Genomic DNA, 25055 nt, shown 5'->3' with positions numbered 1-25055 from the left:
ATCACAAATAGTGGGACATCATGCTGATAATAGTTAACTTTGCCAAAAAATAAATATGAGTATAACTGCAGCAGCAGGGTTCCATAGGGATCTATCAATGAAATAGAGGTATTTTAATTGTTCATTGATTAGATTTCATTAGTTTGCAAGGACTCAAAAGCAACAGTTAGTGCAGTTGATGTAGTTATTGTTCATTTGGTAAGCTTTATTCATTAAGTAAATTAGAAGCTGAATTGACTTTTGATGACACATAATTGGTTTATCTAAATTACTTACTGAAAAATGAACCAATGGTAAGTGTTCTGGAACTGTCTTGGCAACATTATTGGATTCCAGGAACTGTTTTCCCCAGAACAACTTTCTAATTTTATCACTGATTTTCTAAACATTCCTTAGATATGGGTTTTTTTTAAGCAGTAACCTGGTACTTAATACCTGCCAACTGAAAATTCAGTTCTAAACAAAGTCTTATGTTAACGATGAAATTACAAACATGACTTCACAGACGAATGCACTCAGTGCTCAACTTGGAAGTGGGCATGGAAGTCTTGCTATGCTTCTAAAAGAAACATAACATTCTGAAGATTCCCTTTCCACTTACCTCCCATCCTCCTACTCCACTGACCTTGTTCCATCTTGGTATTATTGCATTTACAGTTCAACAAATTGTTGGAATATATATATATATTCAGGATTAATGTAGCAATGTTGTAGAGTTGGTCTAATATCAAGTATTATCTTATCTCATAAATCTTGCTTCTTTCATAGTCAAGACTTGGATGGTTAGTGAGGATCATTCCTGTTTTTCTTTCTGTACTTTCAGTTTTCCCCTTTATTCTTTCCACATTCCAAGAAGTTTGTTGTTGTTTATTTCTCCATAAGACTACAAGCATTCATAACATTAATTACATTTGAGATCCACAAGTGAAAAAAACATAACATAAAAAAGTAGTTTACAGAGGCAAGTAGAAGTGCCCAGGTGGTTTTCTCTTCCATCCTACCAGTGACCGGACGAGGAAGACGGCAGGAGAACTGCATCAGAGAGACCATCTGGCGGCTTCAGCAGTGGTGTCTCGAGGCAGGCTTCGGCTTCCTGGACCATGACCCGCACATCACGACGAGGGACATGCTCAGCTGGGATGGGCTTCACCTGTCCCCCAAAGGTAAGCGTGTGTTTTCTTCTAGGTTGGTGGATCTCCTCCGGCGGGCTTTAAACTAGGCTCGTCGGGGGGAGGGGAGTACGAGGGCAGGGGAAGCTGTGGACCACCAAACCATGTGGCACCCACAAGGACAGCCCAGCCTGAAGAAGGAGAACATTGGGAACCTGAAAGCCATGGGGAGGCCAGCACAACAGAGCAGGTAAGGAACAAGAAGGTAAGAAACAATGGGCCCCATGGGACTGGGAGCAGGGGGGCAGCAAAGGCGCCAGTCGCAGGGCTCAAGTGCCTATATACTAATGCTAGGAGCATGGGGAACAAGCAGGATGAACTAGCGCTCCTGTTTGCACTAAACACCTATGACTTAGTGGGGCTAACAGAGACCTGGTGGGATTCATCCCATGACTGGGCGGTACATATTGAGGGCTATAGATTGTACAGAAAGGACAGGTCGGGGAAGAAAGGGGGGGGGGGTTGCACTTTATGTCAGTGAGCAATATACATCAACCCTCATCAAGACAGAATCCGAGGCTGAGGAAGTAGAAGGATTGTGGGTTAGGCTACATGGGGGGCAAGGAGAAAGGGATTTGGTGGTAGGGGTCTGCTACAGACCCCCACATCAAGGGGAAGAAATAGATGCGGGGCTCCTGAGGCAACTGTCGGAGACCATAAAAGCTAAAGAGGCGGTAGTCATGGGGGACCTAAACTACCCGGACATCTGCTGGGAGACGCAGACAGCAAGGTCCCATCGCTCACGCAGGTTTCTAACTTGTGTACAGGACCTCCACCTGACACAGGAGGTGTATGGTCCCACTAGGGGGAATGCCATACTGGATCTGGTATTGGCAACGGGAGATGACATGATAGGGGACCTCCAGATCGGTAGCCATTTGGGAGACAGTGATCACCTTATAATAGAATTCAACATAAGACGGCGAGTGGGTAAGGTAACTAGTAGGGTGAAAGTGCTAGACTTTAGGAAAGCTGATCTCATTGCACTCAGGCGATTAGTCAAGGAAGCACTGCAGAGTAGGAGTTTTGATGGGATGGGTGCCCAAGAAGGGTGGCTGTGCCTAAAGGAAACGATCCTTTGGGCACAAAGCAAGACGATCCCCGAGCGAGGCACAAGAGGGAAAGGGGCCAGGAGGCTTCCATGGCTGACCAGAGAAATCCAGGGCAGCCTAAGGGCCAAAAGGGGAGCACATAAAAAGTGGAAACAGGGTGAGATCACTAAAGATGAATATACCTCCTCTGCTCGTGCTTGTAGGGAGGCAGTTAGGCGGGCCAAAGCTACCATGGAGCTGAGGATGGCAACCCAAGTAAAGGACAACAAGAAATTGTTTTTTAGATACATAGGGAGTAAAAGGAAGGCCCAGGGAGGAATAGGACCCCTGCTAAATGGGCAGAAGCAATTGGTGACAGATAGAGGGGACAAGGCTGAACTCCTCAACGAGTTCTTTGCCTCAGTGTTCCTAAGCGAGGGGCATGACAAGTCTCTCACTGGGGTTGTAGAGAGGCAACAGCAAGGCGCCAGACTTCCATGCGTAGATCCTGAGGTGGTGCAGAGTCACTTGGAAGAACTGGATGCCTTTAAGTCGGCAGGCCCGGATGGGCTCCATCCCAGGGTGCTGAAGGCACTGGCCGACGTCATTGCAGAGCCACTGGCGGGAATATTCGAATGCTCGTGGCGCACAGGCCAAGTCCCGGAGGACTGGAAAAGGGCTAACGTGGTCCCCATTTTCAAAAAGGGGAGGAAGGAGGACCCGGGCAACTATAGGCCGGTCAGTCTCACCTCCATCCTTGGTAAAGTATTTGAAAAAATTATCAAGGCTCACATTTGTGAGAGCCCGGCAGGACAAATTATGCTGAGGGGAAACCAGCATGGTTTTGTGGCGGGCAGATCGTGCCTGACCAACCTAGTCTCTTTCTATGACCAGGTTACGAAACGCCTGGACACAGGAGGAGGGGTGGATGTCGTATACCTGGACTTCAGGAAGGCCTTCGATACGGTATCCCACCCCATACTGGTGAACAAATTAAGAGGCTGTGATGTGGATGACTGCACAGTCCGGTGGGTGGCGAATTGCCTGGAGGGTCGCACCCAGAGAGTCGTGGTGGATGTGTCGGTTTCGACCTGGAAGGGTGTGGGCAGTGGGGTCCCACAGGGTTCGGTCCTTGGACCGATACTCTTTAATGTCTTCATCAGCGACTTGGACGTGGGAGTGAAATGTACTCTGTCCAAGTTTGCAGATGACACAAAGCTATGGGGAGAAGTGGATACGCTGGAGGGCAGGGAACAGCTGCAGGCAGACCTGGATAGGCTGGACAAGTGGGCAGAAAACAACAGGATGCAGTTCAACAAGGAGAAATGCAAAGTGCTGCACCTAGGGAGGAAGAATGTCCAGCACACCTACAGCCTAGGGAATGACCTGCTGGGTGGCACGGAGGTGGAAAGGGATCTTGGAGTCCTAGTGGACTCCAAGTTGAACATGAGCCGGCAGTGTGACGAAGCCATCAGAAAAGCCAATGGCACTTTATCGTGCATCAGCAGATGCATGACAAATAGGTCCAGGGAGGTGATACTTCCCCTCTATAGGGCGTTGGTCAGACCGCAGTTGGAGTACTGCGTGCAATTCTGGGCGCCACACTTCAAGAAGGATGCGGATAACCTGGAGAGGGTACAGCGAAGGGCAACTCGTATGGTCAAGGGCCTGCAGACCAAGCCCTACGAGGAGAGACTAGAGAAACTGGACCTTTTCAGCCTCCGCAAGAGAAGGTTGAGAGGCAACCTTGTGGCTGCCTATAAGTTCATCACGGGGGCACAGAAGGGAATTGGTGGGATTTATTCACCAAGGCGCCCCCGGGGGTTACAAGAAACAATGGCCACAAGCTAGCAGAGAGCAGATTTAGACTGGACATTAGGAAGAACTTCTTCACAGTTCGAGTGGTCAAGGTCTGGAACGGGCTCCCAAGGGAGGTGGTGCTCTCCCCTACCCTGGGGGTCTTCAAGAGGAGGTTAGACGAGTATCTAGCTGGGGTCATTTAGACCCAGCACTCTTTCCTGCTTATGCAGGGGGTCGGACTCGATGATCTATTGAGGTCCCTTCCGACCCTAACATCTATGAATCTATGAATCTATGAAAGTCTAACCAGGAGTCTCGGCACCCTGGAAAACAGTGGATGCCAAGAGCCATAGTGCGTGGTTGAGCCTTGCTTCCTCACGTTATCTTCCCATTCTGATGCCTCTCCTAAATTGGTACCCAGAGTTGGCGCTATGCTTTCACATCCCTTGTTATGCTACTGGAGCCATTTATTACTATCTCACTTTTTACAGTTAGGGAGACTGAGGCACATGGAAGTTTTTATTTGAGATTACACGGTGAATTAGTGGCAAACCTGAAAGTAGAACTCAGCTCTTTTGAATCCCTGCCCTATTCCTTTTCTATTCATTTATCTTCCTTATATAGAATTTGGATGTGCTGCCACAACAGCTGAAATTATCTGGCATGCTTTCTTGTAGACTTGTACATGCCTGTGGGCCTGGAAACTGAAGCAAGATATATTTAGGAAATAGACTTTGTCTCTTGAGTTGAATTCATTTGATTTATAAGTAATAGATATGATGACTACCTAAGACTGCTGTAAGATCCTTGTATTTTTTTGGCTAGATGATCTTCTTAAACTAAGTGATAAGGGATAATGAAGTATTTATTTTTAAAACATTGTGCATCTGAGTCTTTACAAATATATAGAATTATGTAAGTGGCTTTATGGTAGTCAATAACATGTAGATGAAGCATGCGGCTGAAAGTTTAGATTTGGGTTTGCCTGATTCTGCTGCTAACTTTCTCTGTGAACTTAAGCAAATCTGGTAATGTGGGAGTAGAATGCTGCATTTGTAATATGGAGATAATGCCAATTATACTTTTCTTGGATAACTACAGGTGAAAACACTGTACAATGTTATCAGGTCCTGTATATGTATAACTTGATGATAAAAGCCAGTAATGCTACAACTCCATTATTTGCTATTACCTCAACAAAAACGGGTAAACCTATTAATCAGGTATTTCTGCTAAAATGATCACTAGAGAAATGGAAAATAATTGACTTAAATGGGATTACCTGCAAAGGCAGGTGTCTGCTATGTGGAACAGCTTGCAGGATCAATTTAATAAGCTGTTGTTCCTAGTTGAACTTTGAAATGAAAGCACTAGTTTACTGGGAGTGGGAAAAAAAGTTTTATGCCAAAGTTGTTTTATATTGATAACTCTCATTTTGCAATGGCTTGTTTGTCAATCTTGTTTCTGCTTTCTTAGCTAATTCTTTTAATCTAGTTTTATTGTCATTTCCTCTCTCTCTTTTTTTCATATAAATTGAGGTGTTGCAATAAAAACACAAAGAATTAAGAAGAAGGATGTGAGGAGAGATCTTAAGGTAGCTATGGGGAATGAAGATATCTGAGAGAAAGGTGGTGATCTGGGAGAAGAAGAGAGACATCAGGCCAAGAACAGGTTTTATTGTTAGAGTAGGAGTATCTTTTAATAGGGATATGATGGATAAGTAAATGGAAGCATCATGGATCAACTAAATAGCCTTCTAGGAAAGCATTTGTGAATTCTTAGCCTTTCAAATTGCTTAAAAGCATAGTTTTAGACAGTCTATCATATTAGTTCAGGATGGTTTCAGTGGCCTTCAGAGACCTAAGTTCTCTAGCTACTATCAGGTTTTAACTACAACCCACCCATCCTTGCCCCTGGTTCTTTTATTGAATGAGTTATTTAGTGGTCCCTTCACACTCAAAAAAGCCATACTCATGTCCTTAATCATCAGGAATAGGAGCGCATTCGCAATACGATTCAAGTCAGTGGGACTATTTGTGGAGTCGAAAACATTGTCTAATATGACCAATGGTGATGGTTCCTATGTTCATAATGATAGCTACTTTTTTTTTTTTTTTTTTTTTTTTTTTTTTACACATTCTTCAGATCCCAGAATAATTGCACTTAAATAGTAGTTATAATCTGTAAAATGACTTTAATATTTAATATTTGGGAGGCAACCTCTGCTTTCTCAGTGATTCTCCTTGAAATGTGCCTGGTGGATAAAACTTCCTTTCCATCTCAAACTAATAAACAAACTTAATCTTGCAAACTTTACTTTGATCTGAAATCTGTGTTCTTTGTTTCAAGCATCAATAATAAACATTCTGAAGTCACACCTTAGTTGATATTTTTACTATTGCTATTCAAGAAAGAAGAGGATCTAGCTCCCTTTTTTCTATGGCTGCAGTAGTTACCACTTGCCTATAAAGCAAATAAAGGAGTCCATGAACAACAGAATAGAGTTTTCAATGTAATGTCAAACAGTGTAGGTGAACATGTATATGTATTCCAGATAGCAGTCTAAACACTTCTGTGACCTTTTGTGTTTGCCTTTCTAAAAGTATTTCTGCAAGCTGTTTTTTATTAACAAAAAATGTTTAGGGGATGAATATGAAGGCAGGTAATTGCAAGAGAAAGGACAACCTCCCTTACCCATGACAAAATTGCTTGCTCCATTTATCCAGCTGGAGCAATTAAATCAGGGAGCAAAAACAATAATGTGGGATTTAGATCACCTATTTCTAACAAACAAAGAATGGTCAAAGAGAGCAAGTGAAAGGAATGCTAATTCATAGGGGGTAAAGGATTCAAATAACTACAGACAAATAATACATTTGTAAAATATTCCTCTTGGTACTTCTCAGGATCTGACCCTCACCTGCTCAGCGTGCATGAAATATTCTTACTTCAGGCCATGGCTCAAAAAATATACACACACTTAAATCTGTGTTTAAATTTTAAGTGCAACTAACACACTTTGCTAGGTGCCTTATATTTTCCAAATGACACACCTATGGAAAGTTATTAGTTATAGCTTTGACGTGTCTGTTTTAGGGGTCCAAGGTTATAATCAGGGTATTGCAGTATAAATACATATCAAAGTTTGAAATTAAACCCAAAGTCTGTCCAAAAGCCTTCTGATCATGTTTAATCAGCTGCATAAGAGCAGTCTACTCCCTTGTGTGTTTTAGTTAGCTAAATGTTATTGCTTAGATAAACATTTTACCTATTCTGATTAGATTTATGTTTATTCATAGCATCAAATAAATTAAAGACAGAAAGACCTCATAGGTCATCCAGTCCAACTCCTTATCAATGCAGGCCTGTCCCAATAGGATACTATTTTTTACAATCCAGCTTTAAACAACTGAAGCAATGGGGCTTATGTTACATCCTGTTTGAGATTATTACACAGTTTAATAGACTTCACTCTTAAGAACATTTTCTTTATGACACAGTTTGCAGTTTTCTTTGCTGTTTCATACCGTAATATAGACTAGCCCAAAGAATGACCTAACTTCCATGTGAGTGGTAATACCTTGTGGGAACATCTGCAGGAGATGGTTACTGTGCATTAGCCTAATAACACTGCACAATAGCATGGCAGTTAAAAACTGTGCTAATAGCCTGCTCACAGTGTTATTAGGCTAATGCACAGTAAACATCACAAAATAACTGTGCTGGTGCTACTGTTCAGTAAGTCTAGTTACTGTGCATTTAGCACTTCATTAAGCAACTACTATACTAAATGCACAGTAACTTAGGTATGTTAATGAACATGTAGATGTACCCTGTAAGTACTTGTAGAGTGTTATCAGGTAAAAAAAAAAATGGGGGGGGGGAGGGCATGGATTTAATGATTTATGTATATTCCCTTTTTAATTTTTTTTCTTATAAATAATGTCAAACTTTTTCCTTTTTTATATTATGGTAGCAAAAATTATTCATGACATTATGATAGTAACCAGTATGATGCCACAGTTAAAACTGCTTCATAAATGGATTTAAATTAAGCCATATATTCACTCTTTTTGCCCTGGAAAACTGTATATTTTTTTGCTTAGATATTTAATATAGAGTTAGTTTCTTACACATCTAAAATGTATATTGTTTAGTTACTCCTTAAACATGTAATGCACACACTTGCCAATTGGTCTCTAGATGATATTTGTTCTTAGTAACCTGACCCTTCATTTTTGATGGTTCTCATTTTTAGAAAATGCCATCTATACAAAGTTGCTAGAAATATGTATCTTGAGTAGGTCTGTTCATATATGTACCTTTCCTGATTTTTTTTTCAGGTTGGTTTTGGCTGGTAACTTTCATATATATGGGAGATGTAATCTGGCAAAAAATAGTAGGTGCTGATGGAGTTTTAATCAATCAGTTGCACAAAATAAATTAAAATCTGACAGAAGTTTAATCTCTCCACAGCTATGGGTGTATGTGTATGTGGGACATGTGGGACTTAGAAGTTGGGCAGCTCTGGGTTAGGTCATATACCACCATGCCACAATATAGCTTAGCTTCATCCCAGAGGCTTTTCCTGCTTACTGTGCCTAACTTCTGGGATCTGGCTATACACTGGTTGGCCCTATAGATCAAGACTGGAAAGGAACTAATTTTACATGTTAAATATTAAAAGAGAGGCAAAGATATCTTAGGGTGATGTATTTTATTGGGCTAACTGCATAGTCAGTATAGAGTTAGACATGCTTTCAATTTCAAGACATTCTTCAGGTCTGAGGAGAAAAGCCACCACAGCAATACTAAAAAAAAAACTGGAAAATCTTGGGTGGGGGAGACCGACTTCCAGAACATCATATTTGCAACGAAATATCAACAAGAATGTGGAGCACTTAGATTTGCAACAAAATGTTGCAAAAATTGTCTATTTCATCCTCACGCACAATACCTTCACTTACCAATCAACACTTCCTCCAAACTGAGTAAAGCAATGAGTACCAAGCTAGCTCCTCAATATGCCAACCCCTTCATGAGCCACCTGGAGGAAAAAATGTTAGGAAAACTGTACCGTCAAAGCTGCACTTAGCCTGTGTTATGCAGACAATATTTTAATCATTGGGACTGAACACTTGGCTTCACTGACTTCTGTTTCAGGTTAAACAACTATCACCCCTTGATCAAACTTTATCTGGAATAATCCTGCACTAACATAACTTTCTAGATCCACAGTCCACATCCAGGATGGTACCCTATAAACCACCGTATAGAAAAAACTCACAGACCACCATACTTATGTTCACAAGATGAGCAATTATCCCAAGCACACCAAAAATGCTGTAATCTATAGTTAGGCTGAGAGAACACTTGTAATGTCTGCCTGGCCAGGCTAGAATCTTCCTTTATTGAACAAGATTGCTCCAGTAGAGAAACAGATGCTGCACAGTAACCTGCTATGAAATAGGCCTGTGTGAAGCAGCCAGTATTTGATTCAGATTTGACCTATTTGGGGGGACAGTGATTCAATTTGGTGATTCAGGTCACTGTCGCAAATTGATTCAGTGAATTGGATTTGAAAGATTCGGTGCTGATTCGGTATGATTCAGTGATTCAGCCATGGACTATAATGGGGAATCACTAAAATGCCGATAACTTTGTCATTTTTTGGTAGAATTGAATGAAAATGGCAGGGATGTTAGCCCCTTCCAAGGGCATGAAGTCTACTAGGTTTCAAGGAGATAGGTGCAGGAGTTTCTGTGAACATGCACCATAAACCATTGAAAGCAGAACTTGTGTCTCTTGCATGTGTTAACTGAGTTTTTGGTTGTAGCTGTGTTAGTCTAAGGAACAGGCAGGTAAGGTTCTTTGAGTAGATACGATATCTTTTATTAGACCAAACAAATAGTTAGAGAAATATATCTTGGTAAGCTTTCGGGTTTAAAAACCCTTTGTCAGGCTGAGGAAGCATCTGCAGTTAGTGTGTGCGCTTTCCTGAATCTTTTCCAAATTGATTTGGATGTTTCAAATCAACTTGGAACTTTTAATAGGTCTTCCAGTTCTATTCAGATTCAATGGTCTGGCCACCAAATTGGGCTGAATCTTCTCTGAATCGAATCAGCAACCAAAGCTTTGCACACCCCTACTATGAAACAAAAAGAAACCCCGCTGTGATTGCACCCCCTCCCCCTGGCAGTGATTGCTTCTTAAATATATATATTTTTATGCATTCTAGAGGCATTTGCAGGAAAACAGAATATTTTGTTTTCTTCTCTGGTGATGATGAATCATAAACTCTATTAGTAATTCTTGTTTTCATAAGATGAGGGCTCAAGACTAAGGAAATGTTGCCTAAATATTCACTTTAAGTTACATGAGTTGTCTTAAAGTACACGAAAAATTTTATGGATAATTGTTCTCTAATTCCATTAAATGCCTAACCATAAATTAATTTTAAGTAAATAGTGAAGTACTTTTTGTGAAATGGTACTGTAGAAAGAGAGAAAGTTGGAAATTAATATGTTCTGTATGCAGTTACAGATCAGGGAAAAGTAGATGGCTTTTCTTAGATATTAATTTTCATTGTCTACTATAAATATTTTCTCTGGAAGCAGGGTTTAATATGTACCTTTTAAATAAGGAGTCCAGATGAGGTCCAGTGGTGAAGGAGCAGTTCCTATGGATGTGGGGATTCTGGGATAATTCTTCTCTTCAGGTGCTAAACTACTTTTGAAATATTTGACTTAAGAATTAAGGACTTGCACAACAATATGGATATATTCTGTGCACTTAAGACTTACCTATCTTTTTTATATTGGTTTTCTTATATCCTGATATCAGTTTCACTATATGCAGTTTACTTTTGTGTAGCGTAATAGAATGAAAACCCGTATATTCATCTTGAACTTTAAGGACAGACAGGCCAAATTACAACACAAAAAATGCAGCAGGAATTCAGTTGAGGAATTATGACAGACAAAGAGGTAGCAGATTGAAATGCCAAAAGTAACAAGGAACATTATAGCTTAAACTGTACGACTCTTAGGTTGCTGAACATTTCACAACAAGTCATGTGAGCAACTGGTCACTAATAAGGTATAGGTTGCATAAATAAACAATAAAAGAGGAAACTAGTATTAAAATCCCCCCAAAGTCAAGGGAGCTCATTTTGAGGCAAGATTAATATATAAAAATATAATCGATGTAAGAATGTATTACCAAGTGCAGAACACAGTTTCTAACAAGGAAGGAAGAAATATTGTATGCAGTTGTAAATAAGAGACAGAAAACAAGAAAAGGAAAACTCAGCAATATGTTTCCCTAGAAGATAAGGAGAATTAACTGGCAATAAATTCTGAAAGAAGTAGCATAGCTTTGTAAAGCTTTCAAATGAAAAAAGTCCTTTCAATGAAATTGTAACCTCAAGAAAATAAAACTGAAGAGAGATGAAAAAAATATATATATTCATACTAGAAGAGGTGATTTAGACAGCAGTAAGAATAGGAAGACAACCTGCTCATTCAGCCTTTGCTGATATGAGAACAAGGCATCTGATGATTAAATAGGGCAGGGTGAATACTGAAAATAAGATTATAACTAATTAGAGATGGAGTATGTTAACTTCAGTTTCCAAGGAGGAAAAAGTCAGATCTCTTGCTGTTGCTGTCAGTATTTGGGCATGTTGTTACCATGCAAAAATGTAGGAAGTAACAGTAAACTAGTGATGTGAATTGGAGAAAAAGTGAATATTCTGCTGGGCTATAAAAAAAAAAGTTCTTTTTAAAAATGTTTTTCAGACATGAGACATCACAGACCTATCTGCATAGTCTGACAGAGAACTGAAGGGAGAGAGATGAGATGAATAAAAATAACATCTCCTTTCCTTACTTATGGCACAGATAACCAAAATGGAAAGTGAGGAAAAATGTTGAATGCTTAAAGACTGGTACTTGGGAAATTATCAGCATTTCAGCTGCTGTCAGTTTTTATTGTATTCCTACACAGGTTGGACCACATGCAGCAAACAGAGTGCATAAAGAAAAAAAAAAAAAAAAAAATATATATATATATATATATATATATATATATATATATATATATATATATATATATATATATATAGTGAAAGCATAAACATTTCTAAGCATAATTGCATAGAATGCAAATAAATGTCTTCTTGCAGTAACACTTCTTTGGCTCATACTGCTTGTCAAAAAAAGATATAAAATTAAGAAGTTTGTTATGTGTTACAATGTGCACATGCCAACTCTGTAGAACGTTGTGCAGTATTAAAGTAAGAATGTGAAATGTGTAGCCTCATGTTAACACATAATACCATATCTGACCTGAAGCTCTGACCTGCTGCTAGAGGACTGGTGAGTGAGGGGTGGCTAGGAGCCAAGTTGGTAGGGTTCTATCCCTGCTCTGGGAAGGTGCAGGTATTAAAGCAGGAAAGCTTCCCATATTTCCATAGGGATATGCAACGATCCCCTTGCTTGGGGCTACTCCAAAGGAAGTGTGTTTAAAAGGCTTGAAATGTGTGTCCTGGTCCAAATTTCCATGGGATCTAAGGCAGTGGAGGAGAATCACCTATCTTCATCCAAGTTTGAGGTCACATACACCAACACAGAGGAGTTGGGAGAGCTGGTCTCACTTCTTTTTTAAAAGAAAAATTGTTACAACTTGCAGTTCCCCCTTTCAGAGCCATGTCCTGTAGTGTCTGTCCACAAGTTAGGATAATGAAGTTACCTGGTTTTGTTCTGAGGCTGACCTTCATAACTGACTGCTGTCATGTCGTTTATGTGACAGGAGAGATGACAGCTGTCCAATCTCATTCGAAGAAGAGGGGTCTGGGCTGCTTCTGTCTGCAAGCACTAGGAATTGAGCTGCCTGTGCTGTCTGAATGGTTGTATCATTGCTATATGGTCCAGGAGATTGCAGTACAAAGAACATAGGAAGCTCCGTGTTCCTGGCTGGCCCCACTGCCACCTGCCTGCTGTGCAGGAGACTCACCCAAGGTCCCAATTGCTAACCCCTCTGTCACGGCGGGGTCCTGGCGGAGGGCCGTGATCTCCTTGAGGTCCTCTCACCGCGCTACTCCGGTGCGAGGGCACCCTCCATTTTTGCCCGCCACGTCTTGATGTAATATGTAATAGGGAGGCTGCCTTGTGTTTCCTCGGGCCTGTCAGCTCCTGGACCCCTCGTGGGTCTCCCCGTACAATGGCGCTACCTAAGCGCCCCAGCCTTATGGGCTATGCATGGCTCCTACCTCCCCTGATACCACGCCCCAAGCCTCGCAGATGTAATGGACGTTGTCCGGTCTATACGCCCGCTTCCCGGGCCTCCTCTCTCATGTGGCCCACTCTGGGCTCCCTCTCTCGTGCCCAGCCTCTTGCTGGGACTCTTGTCTGGCCCACTCTGGGCCTCCCCTGCCGGTGTGGTTCCGCTTCGGGACTCTCTAGCGGGCCCCCGGTCCTATGGGCCAACCGCACGGATACCCTCCCTGACTCTGGCTCCCCGCGCTGCTACTTCCTGTCTTCTCAGGGGCAACCGCCGCGCCCTGCCTTGGTCTGAGGGGGATTGCCGCACTAGCCTGCGGCCGGGCTCGCTATGCCTGTGCGCCCACACTAGGCTACTCACTAATACACAAGGGCATTCCCCCTTTCTGGGGCTCACCGCGCCCCCACTGGGCTACTCAATAACATGCAAGGGCGTTCCCCCTCTCTGGGGCCTTGCCGCGCCCACGCTGGGCTACTCAATAAAACCCAATGGCGTTCCCCCTTTCTGGGGGCTCGCCGCACCCACACTGGGCTACTCAGTAACGTACAAGGGCGCCCCACCTCTCTGGGGGCTCGCCGTGCCCACACTGGGCTACTCAGTAATACTGCCCCTTTCCTGGGGCCGGGGGCTATGTTCCCCCCCCACACGCAATCCGGGGTCTAGGTCCCCGTCTGCAACCTACAGGTTGCGCCCGCGACCTACTGGCCATGCTCCTCGCCGCCAGTTGCTCATACACTGGCGTGTGAGCTGCGCCTTCCCTGGCGCTGTGTAGATAATGCGCCCTCTTGGCGCTAGGGCACCCCACACTCTCTGGGGTCCCTATAGTTGAGGCCTCCTCCAACCCCTACAGCCTCACCCAAGCCTCCGGGTGTAATAACACAATGCAAAACCACAAGCCCCTAGGCTGTAACACAAATGCAAGCCTCATGGCCATAACTCATCATCATAGCTCAAGCCTCCAGGGCTATCATGAGCTGTACTTGCTACTTAGGCTCCTTCCCATCTCTCAGCCGAGGAAGCTCTTGCCTCTCCGGCTGCTGGCAGAGAACTGCCAGCCTGGCCTCAGCTCTGGGCTTTATAAGGGCCAGGCCCTGCCCCCTACAGGCAGCTGGCTCCGCTTGGTTGCTCCGGCAACCTGCAGCTGCGCTCATTACCTGAGCCAGCCTCAGCTGGGCTCGTCATGTCAGGCCAGGGCGCGCTCACTCGCTCCCTGGCAGTTTCTCCTCTATAGGAGCAGGGGTACCGAGGTGAAGCAAACTCCATGTTCCTGCCATATATATTTTCCTCCTCATGGCTCTATGCTCACATTTCCACTACAAGTGCAGAGTTGCAACTGCTAGGATGGGAGTTTTCACAGTGGGAGAATGGAGCTTGCTTCTCCCTCTTCTGGTGACTCCATGCTCCATGTAGGTCCAACATCCCCTACCAATATACAGCTGCAGCCACCAGCTGTTATGGAGGGAGCACGGAGCTACCAGGAAGGGGAGCATAAAGCATACTCTATGTTCTCGCCATGGATGAGTCTGGTTTTCCTGTGAGTGTGGAGCCAGAGATGCCTGAAGTGGGGGTTGGTGCAGCAGGAACATGAAGTGTTGGGGGAAGCCCTCTTGCCATCTGCCTGCTCAGCATAGGGCTGCTGTGCTTTATAGGAGGACTGGATGTAGCAGCCATGGCACTAGCAGGGGTCTGCTTGTCCCTGGGCGGTAGCAGCCTCTGAGCAGCAGTGTCTTAGAGGATTGATAGAGCATCCACAGAGTGGGATTTTGGGTGGTGTGGCAGCAGGCTGGGAGTGTTGCTAACTGGGAGGACTGCAAATTGCTTGTTTTACCTTCAAATTGCTTGTTTTATCTTCACAGACCAGACTGATGTTACTGCAGCATGTGCTGCATAACACCAGCTGGAACTAGATGTGCTCCTTGTCCAAAGTGGCATAACTTTGAGATGTTCTAAGAACACTTGGCACATGTTTTCCTGCTTTAACATGTGGATGCTTGAGCTTTAAGTGCATTTAACATGTGTCAAGGGTAACATAATAAGACCCTAAGAGTGAAAGTCCATTTACTTGCCTTTGGGTGGAACAGTCCTGAATTCTGGTCCCTACTCCCATAATTTTTTATGTCTTGCCATTAAGCATGTCAAAGGATGAAAAACAGAAGTTTTTGCCCAATCTTAATGAGCAGGCCTTGAAATCTAGGACTCCACCCATCCTAAGTCACTGACCTAGCCACTAAGCTTCTCATTCATTGTCTCTCTACTTCAGTCTAAGAATCAAGCGTTCCTTTCAGCACAGTATCAGCTTCAATGGGGTGGGTGAAGAGTGCTCCTACTCAGCCTACCAGATTTTCTTGTGATCACAGCAGTCTCATTGAAGGTAGAGATGTGAGTATGAATTGCTTCAGTGTGAGGTCCTGGAACCCAAGTGTCCCACTTGGGCAAGTTCTGGGCAAGTTCTCACATTTCTAGGGTATTACATGAAAGGTGGCCTGCTCTTTTTTTCCTCCAGCCATGTTTTAAAAGAACACTTTTTCACTCATTGTAGGCACCTTCACTTAGGAGAGGATTCTGGGATGAGCAGCTTTAAAATTTTGAAAAGGTGGTATAGATGGTGTGGTGCATCATTACATATAAAACAATGTACATTTTTCTCCAGTTAAAAATAAAGTATTAGCTTTACTAATATGCTAGGGGCCTAGTGATGTATTAGGTAGCTGAAGATGGAAGCAAAAACTAATATAACTTGAATGGAATGAGTTAAAAACAAACTATTTGGCTGTGAAATAGGAGCTTCATTGCCAGGAGCACCTAACAGACAACAGATTTACAGAAAAAAGGCTAGCTTTATTAGTGGAACATCAAGACCATTAAAAGAAGAGAGGGTAATTAACACCTGTGAAATGAAGAGTTTAGAAGCGATCAGGTATATTATAGTGAGCTATGAAGTCAATTGATTCCTTTAGCACTGCCTGACAGGAAATGCTGCTGCTACTGCCAGGCAGTTGGTTTTCAACTTTGGATGAGCAGAAATCAAAGTGGGGTACAAGTACACCAGTGGTACCTGCCCCCTATATCCACCCCTGCATTCTAGACTCTGAATCCAAAGTGCATGTTGCCTTCACTAAGGTTCCTAAAACATAGAGGAGCAAGAAAAACACCCTTTTACTTAGCATTACCTATTTGCTAACTCAAACACTTCCAATTTAAGACTGTATTCTTGGCTTTTTCTGCTGCTTTCAGTGGAGCTGATCCTCATTTATATTAGTTGTAGGCAAGTGAATGGTTCCTTGATTTTATGTAGTACACTTGTTCTTTGTAGTCACATTTAATCCTCGTTCCTAAAGTATAACCTGTTATTTCTTAAGTGCTTACTAAGGTGCAAATGGAAACACTATTTAACCCATTTAAGTAGTTGCTGTTAGTAAAACTCAGTCTGGTATTCTCCTTGTATGAAAAGTGTTTCTCTTATCTTTTGGGAGTCAGTAACTGGTATTTTCTGTTATATGTCTATAGCAGATAATCTGTTAATAAATAGAGTTCCCTTATGGAGTCAAAACAATATAGTTTAACCCTCCTTAGCTTACACCCATGTAGGTCATTTTTCAGTCATATTAAATGAAGCAAGCAAACACTTACTACTAAATTTGGCTTAAAATATTCAAAATGTCAACCCCCAAGATGTGGAAGAGTACCATTAGAACATTTTTTAATAAATATTTGCAGTACTTGACTAGAACACCAGAGTCATGCCATTAGCATAGGAAGAATAGGAATCACTGGTCTACATAACCTTTGTGAGGGGCATTTTATAAAAGATACTTGGCTCTCCTGTGTGTTCTTTTCTTGTTAGGTCAACACTGACCATCACCCTAATCTGCAGACACACCCTGCACCAAACTTGTTACTACTTCCTGTGTTCTTTTCATTCTTTAATCTATTTTAAGAGGAATAGACTTCACCAAAAATAATTTCCTTCATTTTTCCTGTCAGCACAAATGTTTCAAAGTAAACATACAACTAAACAGATCATATGGAAATAAAATATCTAGGAAAACTAAATAACTAAATCATAATTTGTTTGTCATTAAAAACTCAACAAAAACCATTAGATTTTTTTTTTCAGAACTCACTATTTTTATCTTTCCAAATTTGTAGTAGACAGTAGATTTTCACAGAAAAAAAACCATATATATATATATATATATATATATATATATATGGTATAAAATACTTCTGGGAAAAGAAAAAACCTTAGTTACATATATATATGTAACTTCTTTTCCCAGAAGTATATTTTCTTGCACTAGAAATCAGGCAAATCTTACAATATGCTGAGCTTTCCAAGATTATCCTGGAATTCCAGACTTTTCAATGTGTCCTAGAAAGGAAACCAGGGCACATGTTGCAGTCGTATAGTCCCTATTTATATTAATTGAGGTCAATGAGATTACTTATGTTCTATAATTAAGCATATGCTTAAATGATCTGGAACAAATTCAAAATACATACCTCCCATGTTCATCTGCCTTGTTTTCTTCAGCAGCTATCCCCTGTCAAAGCTAATGACTCCTTCCTTTGATGATGACCTTTTCTCTTGATGACTTCTTTCTGTAGGAGAAAACCTTTTGTGATGTAAAGCCTTGGTTAGTTTTTGTCTTTATTACTTAAAAGAGAATGTTTCAAAGTGGATTTAGAGAATATAGTGCTTTTCTCTTTAAAATAAACCTTGTAATGTTGGGAGAAATGATAGACAATGGAAATGTAAAAAAAAAAGAGAGAGAAAGTGTGTGTGACAGGAGGGGATTTTGGGGACCAGAACAAGAAAAGAGAAGGTCTTTTCCTAGCAAACTGCAATATTTGAGATCCTTTTCTATTCTTTAAGCATCATATAATCTGTGATAGTTTTGTATATAGTTCAAGATCAAAGACTGGAATATTACTAAAACCTTACCATGTTTACTCAAAGCTAAGACAACCCCAGATTTAAAATGCCCCCCCAATAATTAGATTCTGTATGTGGGAAATTTATAAATTTGTTATAATTTTCTAGGCATAGAATCTAAATATTGGAGGCTTGTCTTGAATTCAAATCCCCTGCCTCCCACTGCTACAGAAGGGAAAGCAGTGATTGGGGGTGTCAGGTGCCTGGGAGGGTCAGGGAGCCAGCCTCCTGCCCTCTGACTCCATCTTTTCTTCCTCTGACAGACTTCTTCCTGCCCTTCCACCTGTACCTCTCCATCCCCAACTCTCCACAGCCTCTGACCCTCCACCCCACTCATCCCAGGCTTCCCCACTTCCCCCATTCTCTTCCTCTTCTCCCCACTTACTGTCAGATGCTGTTCAGGCTATATTTCCTCCACAGTACACAGCATATGGAAGCACAACCCTTGCCAGGCCATGCAGCAGTGCTGGCATGTGTTCGGTACCCAGGAGGAAATACAACACAAGCTGCAGTTGAGCAGTGCCTGACAGTAAAGTTTGGGGGGAAGGGACAGAGAGGGGACAGAAGCTGCAGATGGCAAGTGGAGGAGGAGGACAGGAGGCTGCTGTGGAACCATGGGTGACTGGTGCCTCCTGAGTCTCGGGGGGCACACGTAGAAGTTGGTGGCAGCATTGGTGTTGGGGATGTGGCTGGCGAGCACCCACAGAAGCTGGCAGCAGCATCAGCAGTGGGGACAGGGCTGGCAAGGACCCGCAGAAGCCGCTGGCAATCTTCACGGTGACGATGGGGCTGGCAAGCACCCACAGAAGCTGCCAGTGGTGTTGGCAGCAGGGATGGGGCTGGCAAGCACTTGTAGAAGCCTCCAGCAGCATTAGTGGTCAGGACGGCCCTGTCAGGGGGGCATGTGCCCCCCCATTTTTCCCTACCAGTCGCCTACATGTAGGACTAACTCTGGTCCTGACCCAGGCTCAGAGTCAGAGGTTCAGCAGCCACCCCCCCCCCCAACTTTGTACATGAACCTAAGACAAGAGGATTGTCCCTTCATCATGAATTGGGGGGGGGGGGGCCTTGTCTTAGATTTGAGTAAATGTGGTAAATTTTGCTATTTTACTTATATATGGAATAGTTTGGTAAATAATTATTTAACAATAAAAAAAATGAGATTCCAGACAAGGGTTGAGGTAGGACACTCCTACCTAACATCATCAACATAATATATATAATGTATAAATACATATTAATTTTGTATCTTCAATAACAATACATTTGTGTATATACATTTACAATAATTATATATGTGTGTATTTATATGTCATACTCATATACGTAATGCAGAATTAACTATGAAACATTACAATCTGTCCATTTTTATCCTTCAGCTCCACAATATGTATAACTTTCCAGTTACGTGAAAGTTATCTCATAATTAATAATCGGGATATTTGACCTGTCCCATAGATGAGTTGTCAGTGAAATCACTACTGGAGGATTTTAAGAACAGGTCTCACAGATTTTAATTGATTAAGCCTCAGTGCAAGTGATTGGAATATATGTTTTCTTGAGGTTCCTTCCAACCCTACATTTCTATTATTCAGTGGTCCAGGAAGTTCCAAGGAACTTGATAATAGGAAGGAACCTTGGAGAGCATCTGGTCCAATTTATTAAGCATAAAGCTGAAAGCTACTTGCTCATGACTTTTATTGTTGCCTTTGTCACTGGTCAGTGTTAAAATGTTACCACTTCACAAAATCAAACATCATAACACTCCAGTAAAGCAGATAGTTAAACTGAAGCATATTGAAATATTATGTTCCAAGGTCATAAAAGGGAATTTAGAAGCTAGGACTTCTTGCTTTATTCTTGACATTGTCATTAAAGAGCATGCATTCTGTACCTGACTCCTCTCTCAATTACAAAACTTAAACCTTATCACCTCAGTTTTGTTCAGCTTTTTTGGATGTGGGAAGCCACTTTTCATTATGCCTGGTTTTATCATCAGTAGATGTTAAGCCAGATTAAAAACATGCTAACTTTTTTTCTTTTTGCGAAAAAAATATATTTGTGGAAACCTTTAATTCAAATCTTGCTTTTCACTTTTTCCCTGGAACCTTTCCTGGATGGACAGATAAAGGGATAGTGTATTTCTGTCAATGTTTTTTTGGTGTTGTTTTCTTCTTTTCCATAATAAAGATGAGTTACAATGAGCAGTCATCAGTATCTGCTGTTCCTAAAACTATTCTTAAAGTAATTTGTCTTCTGTGGCTTGTGACTAACAGCTTAAACATGACAACAATCACAAGTGTGTATTTCCATTTTACAGTTTTATAAGGGAACTAAATCTGTTCTGTGTAAACTAAGAAAAATGAAATCCACGTTTATGATCCATGTATAAAACTGAACGGATAAAAAATAAAAAACAGTGACATTGGCTTAGAGCCAAAGTGTGTAACTGGAAACTAGTATACTTCTGATACTCAGTTTTACCCCTAAAAGGTGCACTGAATCCCATGAGACAGTTTTAGAAGTGTCTTCTTATCTCAGCTAACATTTCTACAATGACCTTTTCCCCCTCTAAGAAAACTATTTTAAATCCATGTTTAAAAATCTATTCTTTTAAATACTTGTTTAGTTTCCTAATATAATCATTTTCACATTAGAGTTTGCATAGCTTTAGAATTTGAATGGAGAAAGGGTACTCTAATTATTCCAAGTAACAATACTTAGAATACTGTTAGACTAACATCTGGGATGAACTATTAATAGCCTATTGCTGCCTATTGCTGTACCTCTTCCAAACAGACAAAAAGTATTAAAGGAAATGTTATGTAACCAATACCCGAGGAATTGAGGTCAAGATTAACATTATACGATAGCTAGAACTATTGTATAATTAAATATTGTATGAAACAACAAACTTTAGCATTCACATCATTTTTTTTTTGGTAACTTCAACTTAGCTTTGTAACCGATTAATTTTACAGTATGTGTGTCTATCATGTAGTCCTCAAAACATCCATAACTGAAAAACTTCCATGTTGAGGACTGACTTTTTATGTGGTCTTGAACTTTCTTACAGAGAGTGTGTTACAATTCTTTTAAAATATTGTGTTAGTTAAAGATGTCATACATTTCATATGATGTCATGGGAAAGTAGTTTTTGTCAATATTCCTAACAAAACAAGTGCATCTCATTTTTTAACTTGTTTTGTTAGGAAAACAGGTTTCTTTCCCAGAATAATAAACAATCTGAGATGTCAACAGCATATTCGCCATCCTAGCTCTCTAAATGAGTATAATTAATAGAAGATCCTTGAACCTGAACAAACAGACTGGAATAAGAAGGCCCTAATGAATAGAAAAAAAAAAAAAAAAAAGCCTTGATATACCTACGAATATCCCCAAGGTTTTCCTACTACATTATCCAAAAAGATTTATTAAAATTCTCAACACACGGTAAATTTTATCCTGTGTTCATTTTGTGGTTTTGTGCAGAAAACTGAAGATTAAGACAGCAAAGTCTGACTACTGAAAATCTAGAGGAAGGTTCTGGAGCTCAGAGTATCTGGAATCAAGATGGACATCAAGCTCGATTTATTGCATTTCCATGGAAAAACCAGTAGCGTATAGCACTAATACAAAACTGCATTAAAAGAATAAAATATTCTTAATTAATTTTGCCAAGACAAGCACTCAAAATAAGAAAATGACATTATTAAAGTGGCCTATGCCAACTTAATTAATCCCATTTTGTTTATGCATTATGATACAGTCTTTAAGCACATGGTTTTTTACTATATATCAGTAGAACCCTTGCACCAGGAAGAACTCAGAATGGGGGGAGAGGGGGTTTCTTAAGTATTAAACAGCAATTCTATATATATCTATATCTATAGATAGATAGATAGATAGATATTTCTCTATAGATATAGGTATGTATCTGTAGATGCATATATCTATCTATAGAGAATATAGATATATCTATAGATATCTATAAATACAAATCTATATCTGTATCTATCTAGAGATAGATAGATAGATGGATAGATAACTAGATCTATATCAATGTTGATATCTATAATCCTTATTGTTTAGTGTGTAGCCCCAAGATCTTACTGCCTATGCTACTGTTATTTTCATCATGCACTTTTGCATAGTGCATATCACTACAATAGCTGAATGTTTTACAGATATTAATGCACTGATTTTCACAGCATCTTTTTCAGTGAGAAGGTTGTATGATCCCTCTCTAACAGAAATGAGGTAAGTAAGGCACAGAGAGATTAATGCCATGACTTTTCACTCATTTTGATTGTCAAATTGGAGTTACCTAGGACCTAATTTTTTTTCTGAATTATTAATGATATATAGCATTTTGTGCGTTCAGCTGCAGAACAAATGGATTCCATTGTAGCTGCAAATGCTCAGTGTCATTTTGTGATTCAGGCTTTAGAGTCTCACATAGTCACTTGGGATATCAGTGATGTGTATGAAAATGTTGGTTTAAGTGACTTGCCTTTGGTATCAGGTAAGAACTGCAAGGATTAGAATTTAATTCCAGAGCAACTTTTAACTGATTTAAGCATGAGACTCCCCCTCCCCCTCCCCCCTGTCTCAGTGTAAAGATTTTTAAAGCAAATGTGGCAGAATTCATTTGTGCAGTACCAGATTGCTGATGACCCATACAAATATCAAAGCTGGAACCATTTGTTCCACTACACAGACTTGTGCTAATGAGGTAAATGATAAAAATAGCATGTTGTTATTTTTTTTTTCTGTGTGTGGACTGGCAGTAGAGGGGAATCAGACACTTTACCAGTGGGTTTTACCAGTGTGTGTTAACAGCAGAGGATTAGTGATTTTTAAGGAATTTGGGTTCTATTCCAGCTGTTGGAGCCAACTGTGCTGTTATATTCTTTTGCCCATATTTTCCACTCCCAAGCTTACCTTCTTCTGCCCTATATCCTTTAATTGCTCTCTTCCCCACCCTATGTCCTTGTCTCAGCTCAATTTCTTGCTTTGCTGGTGCCAACCTCAATCTTGGGCTTCTTACAAAAAACAATTCTCCTATTTCAGTTACCTTACCAGGCTTTCTCTTTGAGTCTCAGTGGGTGTGTCTACACATGCATTAATGTGATTTTACAAATGTGCATTAAATTGAGTACCTCCACTATAAAGTACTAAATAAATGCACATTAGGCTGTGGTAATGCGCAGTAGCACAAACGCATGCTTTTTAGGTGACGCTTAATGCAGAGTAGCCTGTTCTATGGTGCATTAGCATGATTTTTATGCACCTCTTTAATGGGCAGTAGAATAGGCTACTGTGCATTAAAGTGCATGTGTAGATGCACTCAATATGTGCCATCCCCATCCAACAGCCAGTTACTGTTTTGTTCCCTGAATATTCTCATTTGTTCTTCCCTCCCAACTGTTTTTCTCTAGTGCTCAGTTAGTCTCTTTGATCAGCCAGCCTCAGCTCCCCCTCTTCAGAGCTCCTCATCTGACCTCAGTGTTTTTTACACTGAGCAGTCAGCTGCTGCTCTTTCTTTCCTCTGATTTCCGTCATCAGGTCTCAGTCAAAGTCCGTACAACTTATTTGCCTTGTCTTGCCCTGCCTTGCCTGATCCATTTAGTTCCATTCCAATTTATTCACAGTTTACTCCTTCATCCTAATTTAGTCCTTACTCTCTCACATGTTATGGCTTTTCACCCTTCTGCATTTGAATTTGGAAGTTTCCTTTCCCATGTTGCATGGGTCTTAGACAGGGAGTTATTGAGAACAGGAGAGAGAGAAAGAGAAGCTCCCTATTTTTGACCCTGAAAACTCTTGCCCAACCCTAGCTTGGTGCAGCTGGGCAAGACCATTAGAGGGAAAGCTTAGTATCACCCTGGATTATAGTGTGATCACTGAGAATGGGTGTTAGAGAGACTAGCAGTTTACTGCTAGAGGTCTCTAGTGAGTTTTTTTTTTTCTCTCTGAAGGCATGTAATAAAGCTAGATTTGGATAACCATTTATAGGAATAGCAAATAAAAAGTTTTTCACAGCCAGCCCTTGACAAACTTCAAGTTCCTGTTCCAACTGTCCAGACCTGGAAAAAGGTCTGCCTTAGACCTCGAAAATGTTGCCAGAATTAAACATATATTTTCCCTAGGCAGGATCTGAGAAAGTGTGTAATTATTTCCTCTCAAATATTCCAAAATAATCCATCTTGCGGCTGATGCAGAGCAAAATAAATGTAAAGGGCACTACATCTAACATCATTCCCAACTAGAGAGTTGATCCATTAAAAGCAAGACAAACCAAAAAAATCCTTGCTTCTCACACATTTCCTGGACCATCATAACTACAGCAGCACTCCAACCCTACCGTCTCCACTCTTTAAAGTCTGGCAAAGTTAAAACAACAGAAAGTGATCTTACAAGGAAAGACCACTAATAAAAAGTGTTACTACCAGTCATGTCTGTATTGTGCTTTACCTATTCTATCTGTTTGAACCCAGTAATGATACAATCCAAGGGTTTCTTTCCTTTAACAATACAAAGTTTTGGAGCATGTAATCTGAACACTGCTGTGTCAGAATAAGGACATTCTGTGTCTCAAAGCTTATCTTACACTTCTTCCAATTTATACTTATATTTTGATATGATAAAAGATATTACCAAATAATATTGCTTCTTGCATATGCCTTGAACCATTGTGTCTATACCGACAATGCCCTTGAATACAGCCATTGTAATATAATCAAGTAAAACTATTAGTTTGGTTCTTTGAAATGAAATTGTTTGTTAAACCAATTGGCACATGGTAAAGTTTTATTTTTCTTAGACTTCTGCTAA

The sequence above is a fragment of the Alligator mississippiensis genome, chromosome 5, assembly GCF_030867095.1.
Source record: "Alligator mississippiensis isolate rAllMis1 chromosome 5, rAllMis1, whole genome shotgun sequence".
In the NCBI taxonomy this organism is placed as follows: domain Eukaryota; kingdom Metazoa; phylum Chordata; order Crocodylia; family Alligatoridae; genus Alligator; species Alligator mississippiensis.
This window is presented reverse-complemented; position numbering follows the sequence as displayed.